Below are 14,060 nucleotides of genomic sequence, written 5' to 3' on the forward strand. Positions count from 1 at the left end.
TGAAAGATAATGGGCTGCTCTGAAGGGTTGAAGGAAACCAAAGAAGAAGAAGAAGAGGAGGAGGAGGAGGAGGAGGAGGAGGAGGAGGAGGAGTTTGGATTTGATATCCCACTTTATCACTAACCCTAAGGAGTGGCTAACATTCTCCTTTCCCTTCCTCCTCCACAACAAACACTCTGTGAGGTGAATGAGGCTGAGAGACTTCAAGAAGTGTGACTAGCCCAAGGTCACCCAGCAGCTGCATGTGGAGGAGCGGAGATGCGAACCCGGTTCACCAGATTACGAGACTACCGCTCTTAACCACTACACCACACAGATTTATGGGGAGAGGAAAGGGAGGGAAAGTCTTGTTGCATGATTACACCTTGTTCCTCATGCTCGTACCTCCCTGTTTAGCACTACAGTGAATTCTACCCAATAAATATTATAGTAATAAAATAGATAGCAATCCTAAAGTTTCCATGTGGGGATCTGCGTTTGATCTAGTTTTTCTTTCTACACACCTAAAGGTGAAATAGCACTATAATATTTGCAATGTTTGATAAATCCCTGCCAGTCACAACTGTATTTAGTTTGCATTGGGAGAGATATGAATTACAGAAAATGTCAGAATTATAAATGTCTGTGCAAAATACCAAATGGCTCCAGTAATTCCAATTACGTGCCCAAGTCAGGTCAACCTTGGCATCATCTCTAGGAAGAGATGCTCAGTTTTGGCAAACTTTAAATACGAAACCTGACAGATCAAAATAAATAAATCAATAAATAAACCAGCCATCTCTTCTGCTAGATTCTGCATTTATTTCTTCAGAGCTGATAAATTTAAGGCAAAAAGAAAAAGAAAAAAGAAAAAGGGAAAGCTGAATGCTCAATAGCTTCATGAGACTAATTATGATAAACAGCCCCATCGCAGTTAATATCCGGCCATTAATTCCCAGATGGAGCTGTGGAAAATGTCAGGATTGGAAATGTCAGCTCTTTAAGAGGACCTGGCAGCCACTGAAGTGGGGACTGAAGCCTCAGCCTGATATTAGGAAGGGAAGGACAGAGGCACAATTCAGGACAGAGGCAATAAATGGGAGCTGTGCAACTAAGCAGCATCTTCCCACTGGGGGTATATGTATCTATTCGCTTTAAAACGGCGCATACGCTCCATTTCTCCTAAGAACAGAATCCATAGTGGCTAGTCACATAATATTAAAACATAATAAAATAACCAATAACATTTTTAATTAAATGTTATTTTTTTAAAAAATTCCCACTACCACAATTTAAAAAGCAGCCGGGAAAACATTTAATGTAACATGAGGAGCCCCCAGTGGCACAATGGGTCAGTGCATCTGGCTGTTAACTGGAGGTTTGGTGGTTCGAACCCACCTAGGGACGGATGTGGTCAGGATTCCCACATTGCACTGATCCTTTCCAGCTCTACAACTCTATAATTCGATGATTTAAAACACTAATAAAGGCAGAGTGAGAACACTGCAACAAATGAAATTCCCTCCAAAGAAGAAAGTATGCAAGTGAACAGGACGGGCTTGCCTGATGCTCAAAATGCAGGTGACATGTGGATCTCTTTTTGGGATGGAGTTCTGTTGCCAGAGTATGATAGAAATGACTCTCTCCCCTTTTGGCACTTGTCTGATGTCTGCAGGTAGAGTCACTGGGGAAGAGGCAGTGATGACCGTCTCAAACGTTGGGTGCTCTCATGTGGGACAAGGTTCTTCTTGACCGAGTGTTAGGCCTTGGTCAACCTCCAAGACAAGCTGTAGATGGAGGCTCTGGTTCTGGTATCCCCCTCTGAATGAAGGGGGATCTGTACGGCTCTTCAGTGGGACATGTCACAAGGAACCAGGTTTGGAGCAACCATGATATAGAGCTAGCTCCTCAGGTCACCTGGGCTGGCTGAACTGATGAACCCCCGAGTGGCTGGGGAAACCCAGCCAGATGGGCGTGGTGTAAGTAATAAAAATGGTGTTGTTGTTGTTGCTGTTGCTGCTGCTGCTGCTGCTGCTGCTGCTGTTACTACTACTACTACTTTACCATCTCTGGCCAATGTATGGGTAGTGCTCCAGCACAGAAAAGGTTGGACCAGTGGTGGCTCCTTTAGGTTGTGTGCTAGCTTGGTGTTGTAGAGAGCAAGTCAGCTGGGCCCTGTTTGACCCTGGTGGTACCTTACATTAGTGCTTGAAAGGTCCAATGGAGTAGGCAGTGCTGGTTGGTAGCTAATCCAGTGTACATTGGTGCCTCGGGTTATGAACAGTTCTGCTTACAAACGCTTCAGGTTATGAACTCCACAAACCCAGAAGTAGATGTTCTGGGTTGCGAACTTTGCCTCAGGATACAAACACAATCTGCTTCCGGGGCCACGGGAGGCCTATGTAGGGAATGCGCGCCTTGGGTTAAGAACGCTTTGGGTTAAGAACGGACTTCTGGAACAAATTAAGTTTGAACCTGAGGTACCACTGTAATGGGCCTGGATAGCAAAATGCTGTTTTTTGAAGGATTGAAATGCCTAGGCCTCAATCAGTCAGTGTCGCTGACTCAGAAAAGCAATCAGGACTGGCCTAGTGTGAGCTTTTGTTCTGCGGATATTTGAAAGGTGGAAAGGGAACCTTTCCTCTCCATATCCTCCTGCTGATTGCATGGAAATCAGATGTCAGAAAGGTGAGTGAGGATTTGTGTTGATGTACACTGATTATGTTATGCCTAAGGAAAGCATCAAAGCGAGACGACCAGTTTTTGATGGCGTTTGGGCAGAATACTTCTGATCTGCCTAGTGTCACTCCCTCACGAAGAGAAGCAGATTCTGTTTACAGAAACAGCTCTTGCTCTCTGAAAGCACTGTGAGAGACAGAAAAGCAACAGGAGCAAGAAATGAGAGAAGCTGCACATGAGCAGTGTTCTCCTTTCCACATGATCCTTAAAGATACAAGATCCCCTTTGAAGGTGCAGGATCCACATACATCAAAGGGAGAATTTCTGCCAGGTGAAGCTTTTATAACTACAGTGGAACTACCAAGAGGGCCCTCAAGAGGGTCTGTAGGGAAGGAAGTGAGCTTCCGGGTATTTTCGGCTTGAGTCATTCAGGGTTTAAACACTAATGTGAGCGCCTTGAATGGGTCCCAGAAACAAACTGGCAGCCAGCACAGCTCTGTTTAAAATGAGTTATATGGGATCTAAATGGAACCCCAGCCAGTAACCTGAGGCTGCATTTTGGACTAATTGAAGTTTCTAAGTCATCTTGAAGGGCAGCTCCACATAGCAATAACCCAATCTGGAAGTTACCAGAGCATGGAGTACAGTGGCCAAGCCATTCCTATCCAAAAGGGGCCACAGCTGGCAGACCAGCTGGAAAAGGGCATTGCTAACCACCAAGGCCACCTGAGCCTCTAGTGACAGTGTTGAATCCAGCTGGGTGGTGAACAGGATGAAGATTTGAACATCCCTCCTTCTGCCTGCCACTTCTCTGCTTCAAACTGTGCCCTCCCCACACCGCTATTTGGATGTTTGGTGATGAGCTGGGTTCCTAAACCTGGATTTCCTCAAGACGTATTCTCAGACAATCAGAGGGATTAGGCATGCTGAGGGAAGAAATCAGCGCTCGGTAATTCAGCAGCAAGGCAGGCACAGAAACACACAAGATGCAGACAGGAAACACACAGAGAAGCATCCGATGCAGAGGCAACAGTCGTGGACCTTCAGGGCATTACATTTCCCTTTAGCGGAACAGTTCAAGCAAGAGAGCTAGAGTCAAAGAACATGAAGTTAACAAGAGATAATCACTCTTCATTGCTTGCACCTTGCCCAGTTCCTTGTTAGCACCATTCCTGACCCAGAGGTTCCTGCCACAAATCCACCTGATGCCTGAGCTTCTGCTTGGGGTGGATTAGCAGGAGTTCTGCTGTTTTGACTTACGAGCTTGGCAATTCAGGAAGCAGGCATCTCTGTTTATTGGTGCGCAGTTGGTGGCACGTATCACAATTGTACACAGGCACCTCAGATGGACACCTCATCAAACGAAATGCATGATTTGACAAGGGTGGGAGGTGACCTGCTTCTTCCCAGTCTTAGAGTTGAGAGGGACTCATTTGATTCATCCCCCCTCTCGGTGCAGGACTTGCAATACAGGATTCAGCCACAGCAGGGGTAGGAAACCAGTGGTCCTCCAGAAGTTGTTGGACTACAACTCCCACCGTTTCTATCCACTGGCCATGCTGGCTGAGGCTGATGTGAGTTGGAGTCCAACAATGCTTTGAGGACCATAGGTTCCCCACTCCTGAACTACAGCATCTCTGGCAGCTAAGTATCCAGCCTGTTTCAATGCCATCCACCTGCTGCAGTCAGTTCCTCTGTCAAACAGCTTTTGCCCTTAGGAAAAACTCCCTAACATGCTGATCACTCTTGCACCTGGAAATGGTCTGTGGCAGCCGTTGCAGTTCTCTGACACCCTCTATTGTGCCTTTATTTAGGCATGGCTTATGGGGGGTATGGAGGGTGAGAAAAGCTCTAACAAGATGCCCTCGGACATCTGTCAAAAGAAAAGAGGCACACTTGTTCTATGGGAGTGTAGCTCCTCATAGTGGGGGAGAAAGCAAGTGATGTGAACAAGCCAATTCCATGGTGGTTGCTGGTAAACTAAATCAAAGCCCTTGGGCAGGCTTTGCTTCAAATTGTGCATGGCTGTTGTTGTTATTGTTTAGTTGTTTAGTCGTGTCTGACTCTTCGTGACCCCATGGACCAGAGCATGCCAGGCACTCCTGTCTTCGTGCATGGCTCTACCATATATTTATTTGTTGATTTACTGATAGGACAGGCTTCTTTAGTGTTTTTCAGCATATCATTTTGTAAAAAAGAAGTTACTGAGCCCTAACCATTTTTGTAGCAAAGTTTTCAGCAACAGGATTTAGGGAGGATTCAGGAGAGAGAGAGAGAGAGAGAGAGAGAGAGAAAGAGAAAGAGAGAGAAAGAAAGAAAGAAAGAAAGAAAGAAAGAAAGAAAGAAAGAAAGAAAGAAAGACCACACGTCGCTAGTAAATAGGATCATTTTGGAGGACGAGCTCTAGTGTTAGGCATGCAAAGGAAGAATAGTCTCCTGCTGGTTCACCATTTACTGTTGGTTGGGAAACAGGTAACAACCAAGGATGGGGCTTATTCACCGCATGCAGTCTCTACGATGTGCCCTCAGCTGAATCCATGCTGGTCTCCTGCTTGATTTTTTTTCTGTGCAACAGAAAAGAACCAGAGCAGGAATAACTCAGGGCCCATTGCCTGCGTGAAGAAAGGTGGATAGTTGGCAGAAAGTTCCCTCCCGTGACTCATCATACTTTTTCAGAGAACTCATTCAAAACTTCCAGTTTGGCTCTAAAGTGACAAGCCAGGAGCTAGAGGACAGTTACCACTGCAGTGTCATCTTCTGTTCCACAGTACAGGAGAAGGGAATGCCAGGCTACTACACATTAGCCACTTAAAACACAACAAGGTCGCCTTCCAACACACACTGCATTCTAAGTCCCATTTAGATGCTGCTGTACACACCAGAGGGAGGGCAGGGATGTATTTATCCAATGCACAGGACCTGTTTGGTTTCTGCAATGCTCCCAAACTACTATTCATGAAGGTGTCACCTGTACATGTACAATGACTGTCTCAAATGGACACACCTCAAGTTAACTGTGAAGCGAATGTGACCTAAGTTTTCAATTCAGATTGAAGCTGGTTTGAGGGGGAAACACACTAAACAGCAGTATTTCTGAAGAAATCACAGGACAGCACTGCATTGTGGATAATGGTGGGTGTAAAGGTAAAGGGACCCCTGACCATTAGGTCCAGCTGCGGATGACTCTGGGTTGCGGCGCTCATCTCGCTTTACTGGCCGAGGGAGCCGACGTTTGTCTGCAGACATTTTTTCTGGGTCATGTGGCCAGCATGACTAAGCCGCTTCTGGCGAAACCAGAGCAGCGCACAGAAACGCTGTTTACTGTCCCGCTGGAGCGGTACCTATTTATCTACTTGCACTTCATGCTTTCGAACTGCTAGGTTGGCAGGAGCAGGGACCAAGCGGGTGTACATGCATCGAAAAGCCAGTTTCAGGTTGATGTGGACCATGACTATGTAGGCAGAGTGTTGATAGCTCACAAGTCAAGCACCAGCACATAAATCCATAAGCCCATGTTTAAAAATAAGCAGTACCGTAATTACCAGCAGGATTATAATCTATGCTAGGGGCTAGGCCTAGGAGACCAGGGTTCAAATCTCCGCTTGGCCATAAAACTCATTGGGTGACCTTGGACTAGACACTTGCCTCTCAACCTGATCTACCTCACAGGATTGTTGTGGGGATTAAGTAAGGAGGACGGAGAACCACCTATGCCACCTTAAGCTGCTTGGAGAGAAAAGTGGTGATATAAATGCATATAAATAAATAAATAAATAAATGTTGAAGGGCCTCAGAAATAGAAATTTCAGCATGCTGTTATCAAAGCTACTGTTACAAGACGGGCAAGGCCATAAGCAGGCAGACAAACAAAGCAACTGTTATAAGACAGGGAAGGCCATAGCAGGCAGACATACAAAGAATGAGTAAATTAAGAAGTGTTAACCTTCAAAAGGAGAAACATGGAATGTTAGAGCCTGATTGGATAAGAATGTAAAGTTTCACTCTCTGTTTTTTTGTATAGTCTATAAAAAGTGGGCACACCCTGACTGGGGTGTGCAGATTGTGAGCTTATGGCGCTGTGCCTTTGTCCTGCATATGCATTTCAAATAAATCTTTTTGAATCCTGCAAGGTTGATTGCCACTTTGTGTGAATCTGTGCTCCGGGGACCCAATAGCAGATATGGAACAGGTCCAACAATGTGGACCACAACTCCCATCAGCCCTAGCCAGTATGGTTGAGGGTCATATATGATGGGAGTTGTGTTCCATAACACCTGGTGGGCACCACGTTGTCTATGTCTGATCTAAGGGATCTGGGAAATGGAAGGCAAAACGTTGATGCAAATCAAGTGGGGAGAAGGAGCATGGCCTTTTTGCTTCCCTCTCCCATGTCACAGGCAACTATACAGGTTACCTAGCCCTGATGTCATGATTTCAGCTAGAGAAAGATGATTTTTAATTAGAAGGAACACAGCGTAACGTCTATAAATAGCTTCCTCTTGCTACCCACAAAACACTAGACTATTTTTATAATGCCACATTTTGAAATATGATTAAGTGATTTGTCAGATATATTTTAAGGCTGTTGCCATAACATGTGATATTTACTCCAGATCGACACAACATCATGTGGCTAAGGAGGTGGGCGTAGCGACAGAAATGGAAGGCCCGCTACTCAACAGCCCAGGCGATCACACACACCTCTGCAGAGAGAAGCATTGGTGGGACCTAAAATGTCATCCTTCCCGTTTGGTACAGCTTCACTCCTACTACATCAATATAAATGGAGACACAAGACCGTGACAATGTTACCCAGAATGTCAGCATGTACATTTTAAAGCACGTGGTATTAGATGGCAAACAGCCAATTTCTATTTGATCTTCTTTCTGCAGCTTTTGAGAATCGCTGAAAGCTCTTCTGTATTTTCAGTTATATTTTGGATGGGGGTTGATAAAACACCTATATGGGGTGGGGGGTTTCCTATTCATGCGATATCGAACTCCCCTGTTCTGTCAGCGCAAGGATCTCCGGTTGTGCAACTGTATGTGCCCACATTCCTCTTCAAATCTGTTCCAGAGAGTTGGGGGAACCCTAAGAGTAGATTTAGGCAAGATGCATGTGAAGAGGAGAGGGGGGGGGGACATTCTGTTGTGCAAATGGAAATCCTTGCGTTGACAGAATGAGGGAGCTAGCCCCATTTGGTCACAAAATCTGGGCTAAATGCTACACAAAAATACTGAGGTATTACATCACTTCCAAATGCATGTAATCTGAAATTTTTAAATTGTGGAGGTTGCATACAAAGTTTCATTTTATAAGCTTTTACTTTTTTTTTTTTTTGGTATCCTTGTATTTCATCTTTGTATTTATGGTAAAATCAAATTCCATTCCTTTAACGTTGCTGTATAAATATGGCAAATGCATTTTTTGGCACTATAGCTTTATAACAAGGGGGAGGGAAATACAGTATATTATTTGTTTTCTCTTTTTTTACTGTGACTTTTGTGTTGTTTTAGAGCTCTGACCAGGGCCAGATTTGGTTCTGATGAGGCTCTAAGCTACTGAAGGTAATGGGGCCCTTTATATGTCCAGCTGTCCTTTGTCAACAACAAATTGTTGCTGTTTTTTGTGTTGAATATATGCTATATGGTAATTTATGACCTTAATAGGTATCTAAAGCCATTTGCACATAGCAAAATATGTACTTTATCAAAGTAATTGCTGAACTTATCTTATATTTTGGAAATGTACGTCCAGGTTTTTTCTTCCTTTAATTTTCCTGGGGAACCCCAAGAGAATGGGGCCCTAAGCTATAGCTTGTTTAGCTTATACGTAAATCCAGCACTGGCTCTGACAGTGGAGGAGGAATGGGCTCCAAGCGTGGAAGGACAGTCTTCTCTGCTTGCAAACCTGTTTTCCTACCTAATATCCTATGGCTCCTTGGACTCAAGGATTGGGCCTAGAAAGGCCTTGCCTATTGGTTGCTCCTTGCTTGATCTCAGACAGCAGAAGCATTTGGAGAAGGGCCTCTTAATGCACATACAGGTTCCTGTGTAGGCATGTTGAACTTTGAAAGATACTATCTATATCTTACCTTTCTCACACCTGGCATCACATACAATGTAAGGTGTGGGGAATGTGGCTGTGCTTTGGGGGACATGGCCTCATGGGTCAAAATGGGAGCCATGCTGGCCCTAATCTGGCCCATGGCCAGAGGTCCCCTACCCCTGGGTCATGACCCACAATGGTGCCATTATTAGACTATTAATTCAGAATAAACTATTTTAAGACTCTCATTTAGTAGAATTACATGGCTAGTAATGAAGGGGGAAACCCAGTCCCTTTTGGAGAAAAATAATGAATAGCCACAGCCTGTTGGTACTTGTGGATCTTTTCAGGGTCCACTTGAGGCTCATGTCTTGTGGGACATTATGTTTCAGATCTCTGTAAAGGCTGAAGGGTATGGAGACCAAATCAAACGCGCAGACACTTATTTGCCTGTCAATCACAAAACTGTCTGGTCTGCCATGGCTCAGTAGCTTCTTGAACTCCCTGCTAGTTAAACTTCTATGCTTTAATCTTCTGACTCACTGAAGCATTTTGTCTCAAGCCTTGAAACACACAGTAAAAATTAGATGAGATGAACCACAAAGACAGAGAAGGCTTGCTGTGAATTCAGGCTTTGAAGGGCCTTGGAATAAATCACCTAGGTTTTCCACAGGGAATATACTCAGCTGGGGTTCATCTTACCATCCTTTACTACCTTTCAGGAGGGGAATCTATTTCAGGTTGCATTGAAAGTGAGAGAATTACAGAAAGTAAAGGCACTGCGCAGTCTCTTATATGTTATGCTCTTGCTAAGTAGAAAGAAATGCTTGCGGGATTCATAGGGAACGTTCAGGTCAACAGTTCAGCTCGGAAAGTTTCAGACACTAGGTAAAACTTATCTGACACTGGGGAGCTAATCACAACATTAGTGTGCACTAAACAGTGACCCTGAGTCCTTGGAAGGATGCTTGCCTACAACAAGCTTTTGCACTCCTGATCTCAGGTGCAGCTTCCCTTTCACTGTAGGAAAGCTGGGTATTTTCTTCTTTGCTAGTTTCGTTAAGACAATCACTTCACTTTCTGATTCATGGCCACTGAGGGAGGCCCCAGAAGAAGATGGTCATTGCCTGTGGTTCATTGGGTAATCTCCACTGCCCCCTTGTGGCCAAGCTGCTGGCCCCTGTTTATCAGCATATCAAAACTATTTACAGTATTTACTAATACTAGTTGGCGGCCGACCGTGGGATTCAGAAGCTATTCATTAACAAACACTGCCATGCCTAGGTTAAAATCACAAAGGACTCAGATTTGTTTTATTTCTTAATTATTATTATTTTCCAATTTGCATCAGTTGATACTGAAGCTGAACCTTTAGACACATTTTGGGTTGTATACAAAGGCAAACAGTATTATTATTATTTTTAAAAAGAAAACAAAAGGGATATGTGCAGAACAATCCTATGCTGGTTTTCTCAGACACAAATTATACATTCCATAGGATTTTCCATTTTTATATATGGATACTACATTCCCAATCCACTTTGTCCAACCTTCAAAGCATAGCTCATGAAGATGTTTAATTTATTTTATTGATGATGTGAAAGCGCTTAGAAATATTTTATAGGAAGCGATGGAATTAAACAAACAAATGTCATAACAACACTGCCATCCTGTACATGACACTCACATAGAAGTCCAATTAAATTCAGTGGGGTTTACTTTAGAGTAGGGATGTATAGAATTGTGCCTAAAGCCTTTTGTGGCTTGGGGCAAGGTGGAAGGTATTACAGTATTACCATTACTGTTAGTACAGTGGTACCTTGGTTTACAACCATAATCCGTTCTGGAGGTCTGTTTGTAAACCAAAACAGGTTATAACCCAAGGTGAGCTTTCGCCAATGGGGCCTCCAAAAAAAAATTGTTCATAATCCAAAAAACCAATGGGTTGTAATTCATAAAAAAGGTTGCAAACCGGGACGTGCACTTCTGGGTTTGACATGTTTGTAATCCAAAATGTATGCAAACCAACGTACCACTGTATTGCCTGAAGGCAAAAAACTTGCCACTGACAGCCAACACAGATTATTATTATTATTATTATTATTATTATTATTATTATTATATACCCATCTGGCTGGGTTTCCCCAGATTGTCACACACCATTAATAGGCAGTCACTGCTGCATTTATACTATATTGTCTTTTTAAAAATCTGGAGCACAATAAAACCCTTTTGATCTATAAGGCATCTCAAGAGTTCTGCCTGCATAAGCCAAGAATACATACCTTCACCAGGTTGGGAGTCATCACCTCAGGGCCCCATCACAGTCAAACCGTTACCCAATAATCTCTAATGCCTGAAGGCTGCAATTGCACCTTCTGCCATGACTGGTGCTGGTAAATGTTTTTCAAACTCATGTTGGTAGCTTCAAGAACACTGTCCAATCATCTTGTCCTCTGTAATACTGTGGGCCAAATAGTTCAAGGTGTCTCAGGATCATTTACCAAGCCCAGGCAGTGCAGGCAGAGTGTCAGATGCTCAGTTTTTGTTTTTTTAATTTATTAAAGATCTTGGTTCACACAAAAATGTGTGTTGTCTCTCCCCCCGCCCCGGTCATTTTTTACATTTGATGTGAGATATTATACAGAGTAAGGTGGGAGAAGGGAGAGAGAGAGAGAAGGGGAAGAGGGGATTGTGGTGGTACATTTAATATGCTTGTGGGATTTTATGCCAGTCACACATACACACACATATATGTATACATACACATACTAACATATTTCTTGGTAGTGAGGGGGGGCATGGTTGGTTATCTTTAGTTGGCTGCAGTGAGGTTTGTTGGGGGGGATTGTTGGGTCAGGTCAGCCCGGGTGCTCACTGTTCAAAAACCGTAAAGGTAAAGGGACCCCTGACCATTAGGTACCATCGTGGCCGACTGTGGGGTTGCGGCGCTCATCTCGCTTTATTGGCCGAGGGAGCCGGCGTACAGCTTCCAGGTCATGTGGCCAGCATGACTAAGCCGCTTCTGGCGAACCAGAGCAGCGCACGGAAATGCCGTTTACCTTCCTGCCAGAGTGGTACCTATTTATCTACTTGCACTATGACATGCTTTCGAACTGCTAGGTTGGCAGGAGCAGGGACCGAGCAACGGGAGCTCACCCCATCACAGGGATTCGAACCACAGACCTTCTGATCAGCAAGTCCTAGAGAAGACCTAATCCATCTTCTCACATGCTCCAAATCCATTATAACCCTCCTGAGATCTACAAATTTAATTAATAATAAGCATAATAGCAATAACAAAAAAGGGAGACAACTTTGCAGCATCGTGGAGACAAGGCATCTTGCTTAGAAACATATCCACTTATTTCAAGCAAAGAGACTTCCAGCTGGGTTTTGCCTGGGCTTCTGCGCGCTGTTATCTTGGACACAAATAACTCCTCTTATTTGCCCCGAATTCAGCGCACTTTGCTCATTTCACCATCTTCTGGCTGTGCTTATGCTTATTTATATACACAGGCATGCACCTCCCTAATCGGACGAAGCTTCTGCTCATCGCCCCGCTCATCTCACTGCTCATCGCCCCGCTCCTGGCTCGAGACTACGAGGCAGCCAAGCGACCTTCCGGCCGACTAAAGGAAACTTCTTCCCTCTCTTCTCTCTCAGCAGCCGACGCGTGTTGGCTCGCTACGGGCACAACCAATTTCTCGGTTGTGGGGGGAGGCGCGGAGAGAGAATAGCGGGAGGAAGAGAGGAATGCAGCGAAGTGAGATGCCGAGAAGAAGTCAGACGAGGAAGGGGGGAGGGAAATCTAGGTAGTATCCAAGAAGGCTGCTTGCTTGGGGTAAAGAGGCAGCGGCGTGTCTCCCCGCAGCGCTCCGGAATGGTTCGGTCCCCTTAGCAACCGTCCCCGGCGTCTGTGGCTTGGAGACCAAAGCGGTTTCCCGGCGCAGGAGGAGGGGGAGGCCGGGCAGGTTGGTGCGTACACCTGCGCGCTTACTGGGTGGGACTGGGGGAAATGGGCAGACGGGGGAGGCCTGGGGGGGGGGGTGTCCCAAATGGGATGGGTAGCGGACGGGGATGATAGGGGAATGCACAGAAGGGAGCGCGCTTTGGCTCTGGGGTCCTGCTTGGAAGCGCCCCACAGGCACCTGAGCTGGCGAGTGGGCCCAAGTTGACCGGCTCTTCTCATGCTCTTCATTGCTGAAGCACCTGCTTTCCCCCAGCCTCTGTGCTTCTGGAGGCCTTTGCTTGGAATCACAAGCTGGCAGGGGTGCCAACTTGAATAAAATATGGGGGGGGCAGGTAAGCTCCACCTTGCATAATTAAAGGTAAAGGGACCCCTGACCATTAGGTCCAGTCGTAGCTGACTCTAGGGTTGCACACTCATCTCGCTTTATTGGCCGAGGGAGCCGGCGTACAGCTTCCGGGTCGTGTGGCCGGCATGACTAAGCCGCTTCTGGCAAACCAGAGCAGTGCACGGAAACGTTTGCCTTCCCGCCAGAGTGGTATCTATTTATCTACTTGCACTTTGACATGCTTTCAAACTGCTAGGTTGGCAGGAGCAGGGACTGAGCAATGGGAGCTCACCCCATCATGGGGATTCGAACAGCCGACCTTCTGATCAGCAAGTCCTAGGCTCTGTGGTTTAACCCACAGCGCCACCCGCGTCCCACCTTGCATAATTAGGGTTGCCATATTTCAAAAAGTAAAAACCAGGACACCCCAAAAGTTAGGAAGACTGCAGCTGTTGAGCCCAATTGTTGACCCCAAAGTTCCCCCCAGATGTCAATTCTGCCTTTGAAGATCTGAACGTATGGCAGCCCTGTGCATAATCAATCACAACGTGGTGCGCACACACCATTTGAATGGTAATGAGGGGGGGCAGCCCCCTCAAATATTTTATTGGGGTGGACTGAAGACCCCTTGGCCCATAGGAGTTGATGCCTATTCAAGCTGTGGGGAAGCATTGCTACACTGGGGGGAACATTGCTTGAGGGCTTCCAGTGGGCATCTAGGTTGCCCTCTGTGGCAGAGCAGGGTGCTGCAATGGATGGGCCATTGGCCTGATGCAGCAGGCCTCTTTTGTATGTTTCTCTGATTTACCCAGCCAGAGCTGGAAAGCAGGACAGGTCCTGATCCATTTGCCGAGCCATTACAACCTAATGCGTTGGTCAGAAGATGCTGAAGTTAGCTAACCTGACCTGGCCAGCAAGGGCATTCCTGGACCTCTGAAAGATCCTCCCAGGGAAGTTTCTGAAGTCATCACACTACTGTAATAAAACACCTAGGTGTATTTCAGCAAGGATACAGTGTGCCTTTGATTTGGCCTATCTTAGCCAGTGAAATGACT

At 45.6% G+C, this 14,060-nt stretch overlaps 1 protein-coding gene and 1 long non-coding RNA gene across 2 annotated transcripts in view; both read left to right on the forward strand.

Annotated features, from left to right (window-relative positions):
• Positions 1-171: 171 nt before the first annotated feature.
• On the forward strand, positions 172-7,542 carry LOC310672423. The gene is made up of 2 exons (XR_014508563.1): positions 172-1,855; positions 7,272-7,542. It is a non-coding gene; the product is annotated as an uncharacterized lncRNA (long non-coding RNA).
• A 5,028-nt stretch (positions 7,543-12,570) lies between these two features.
• Positions 12,571-14,060, forward strand: part of DNAH1 (dynein axonemal heavy chain 1) — a 118,921-nt gene continuing 117,431 nt past the window's right edge. The window contains exon 1 of the mRNA XM_083429266.1: positions 12,571-12,681. The gene's annotated coding sequence lies outside the window, so the exon portion shown is untranslated. The remainder of the gene's footprint in view (positions 12,682-14,060) is intronic.

Source organism: Podarcis tiliguerta (genome assembly GCF_965153285.1).
Source record: "Podarcis tiliguerta genome assembly, chromosome: 2".
In the NCBI taxonomy this organism is placed as follows: Eukaryota; Metazoa; Chordata; class Lepidosauria; order Squamata; family Lacertidae; genus Podarcis; species Podarcis tiliguerta.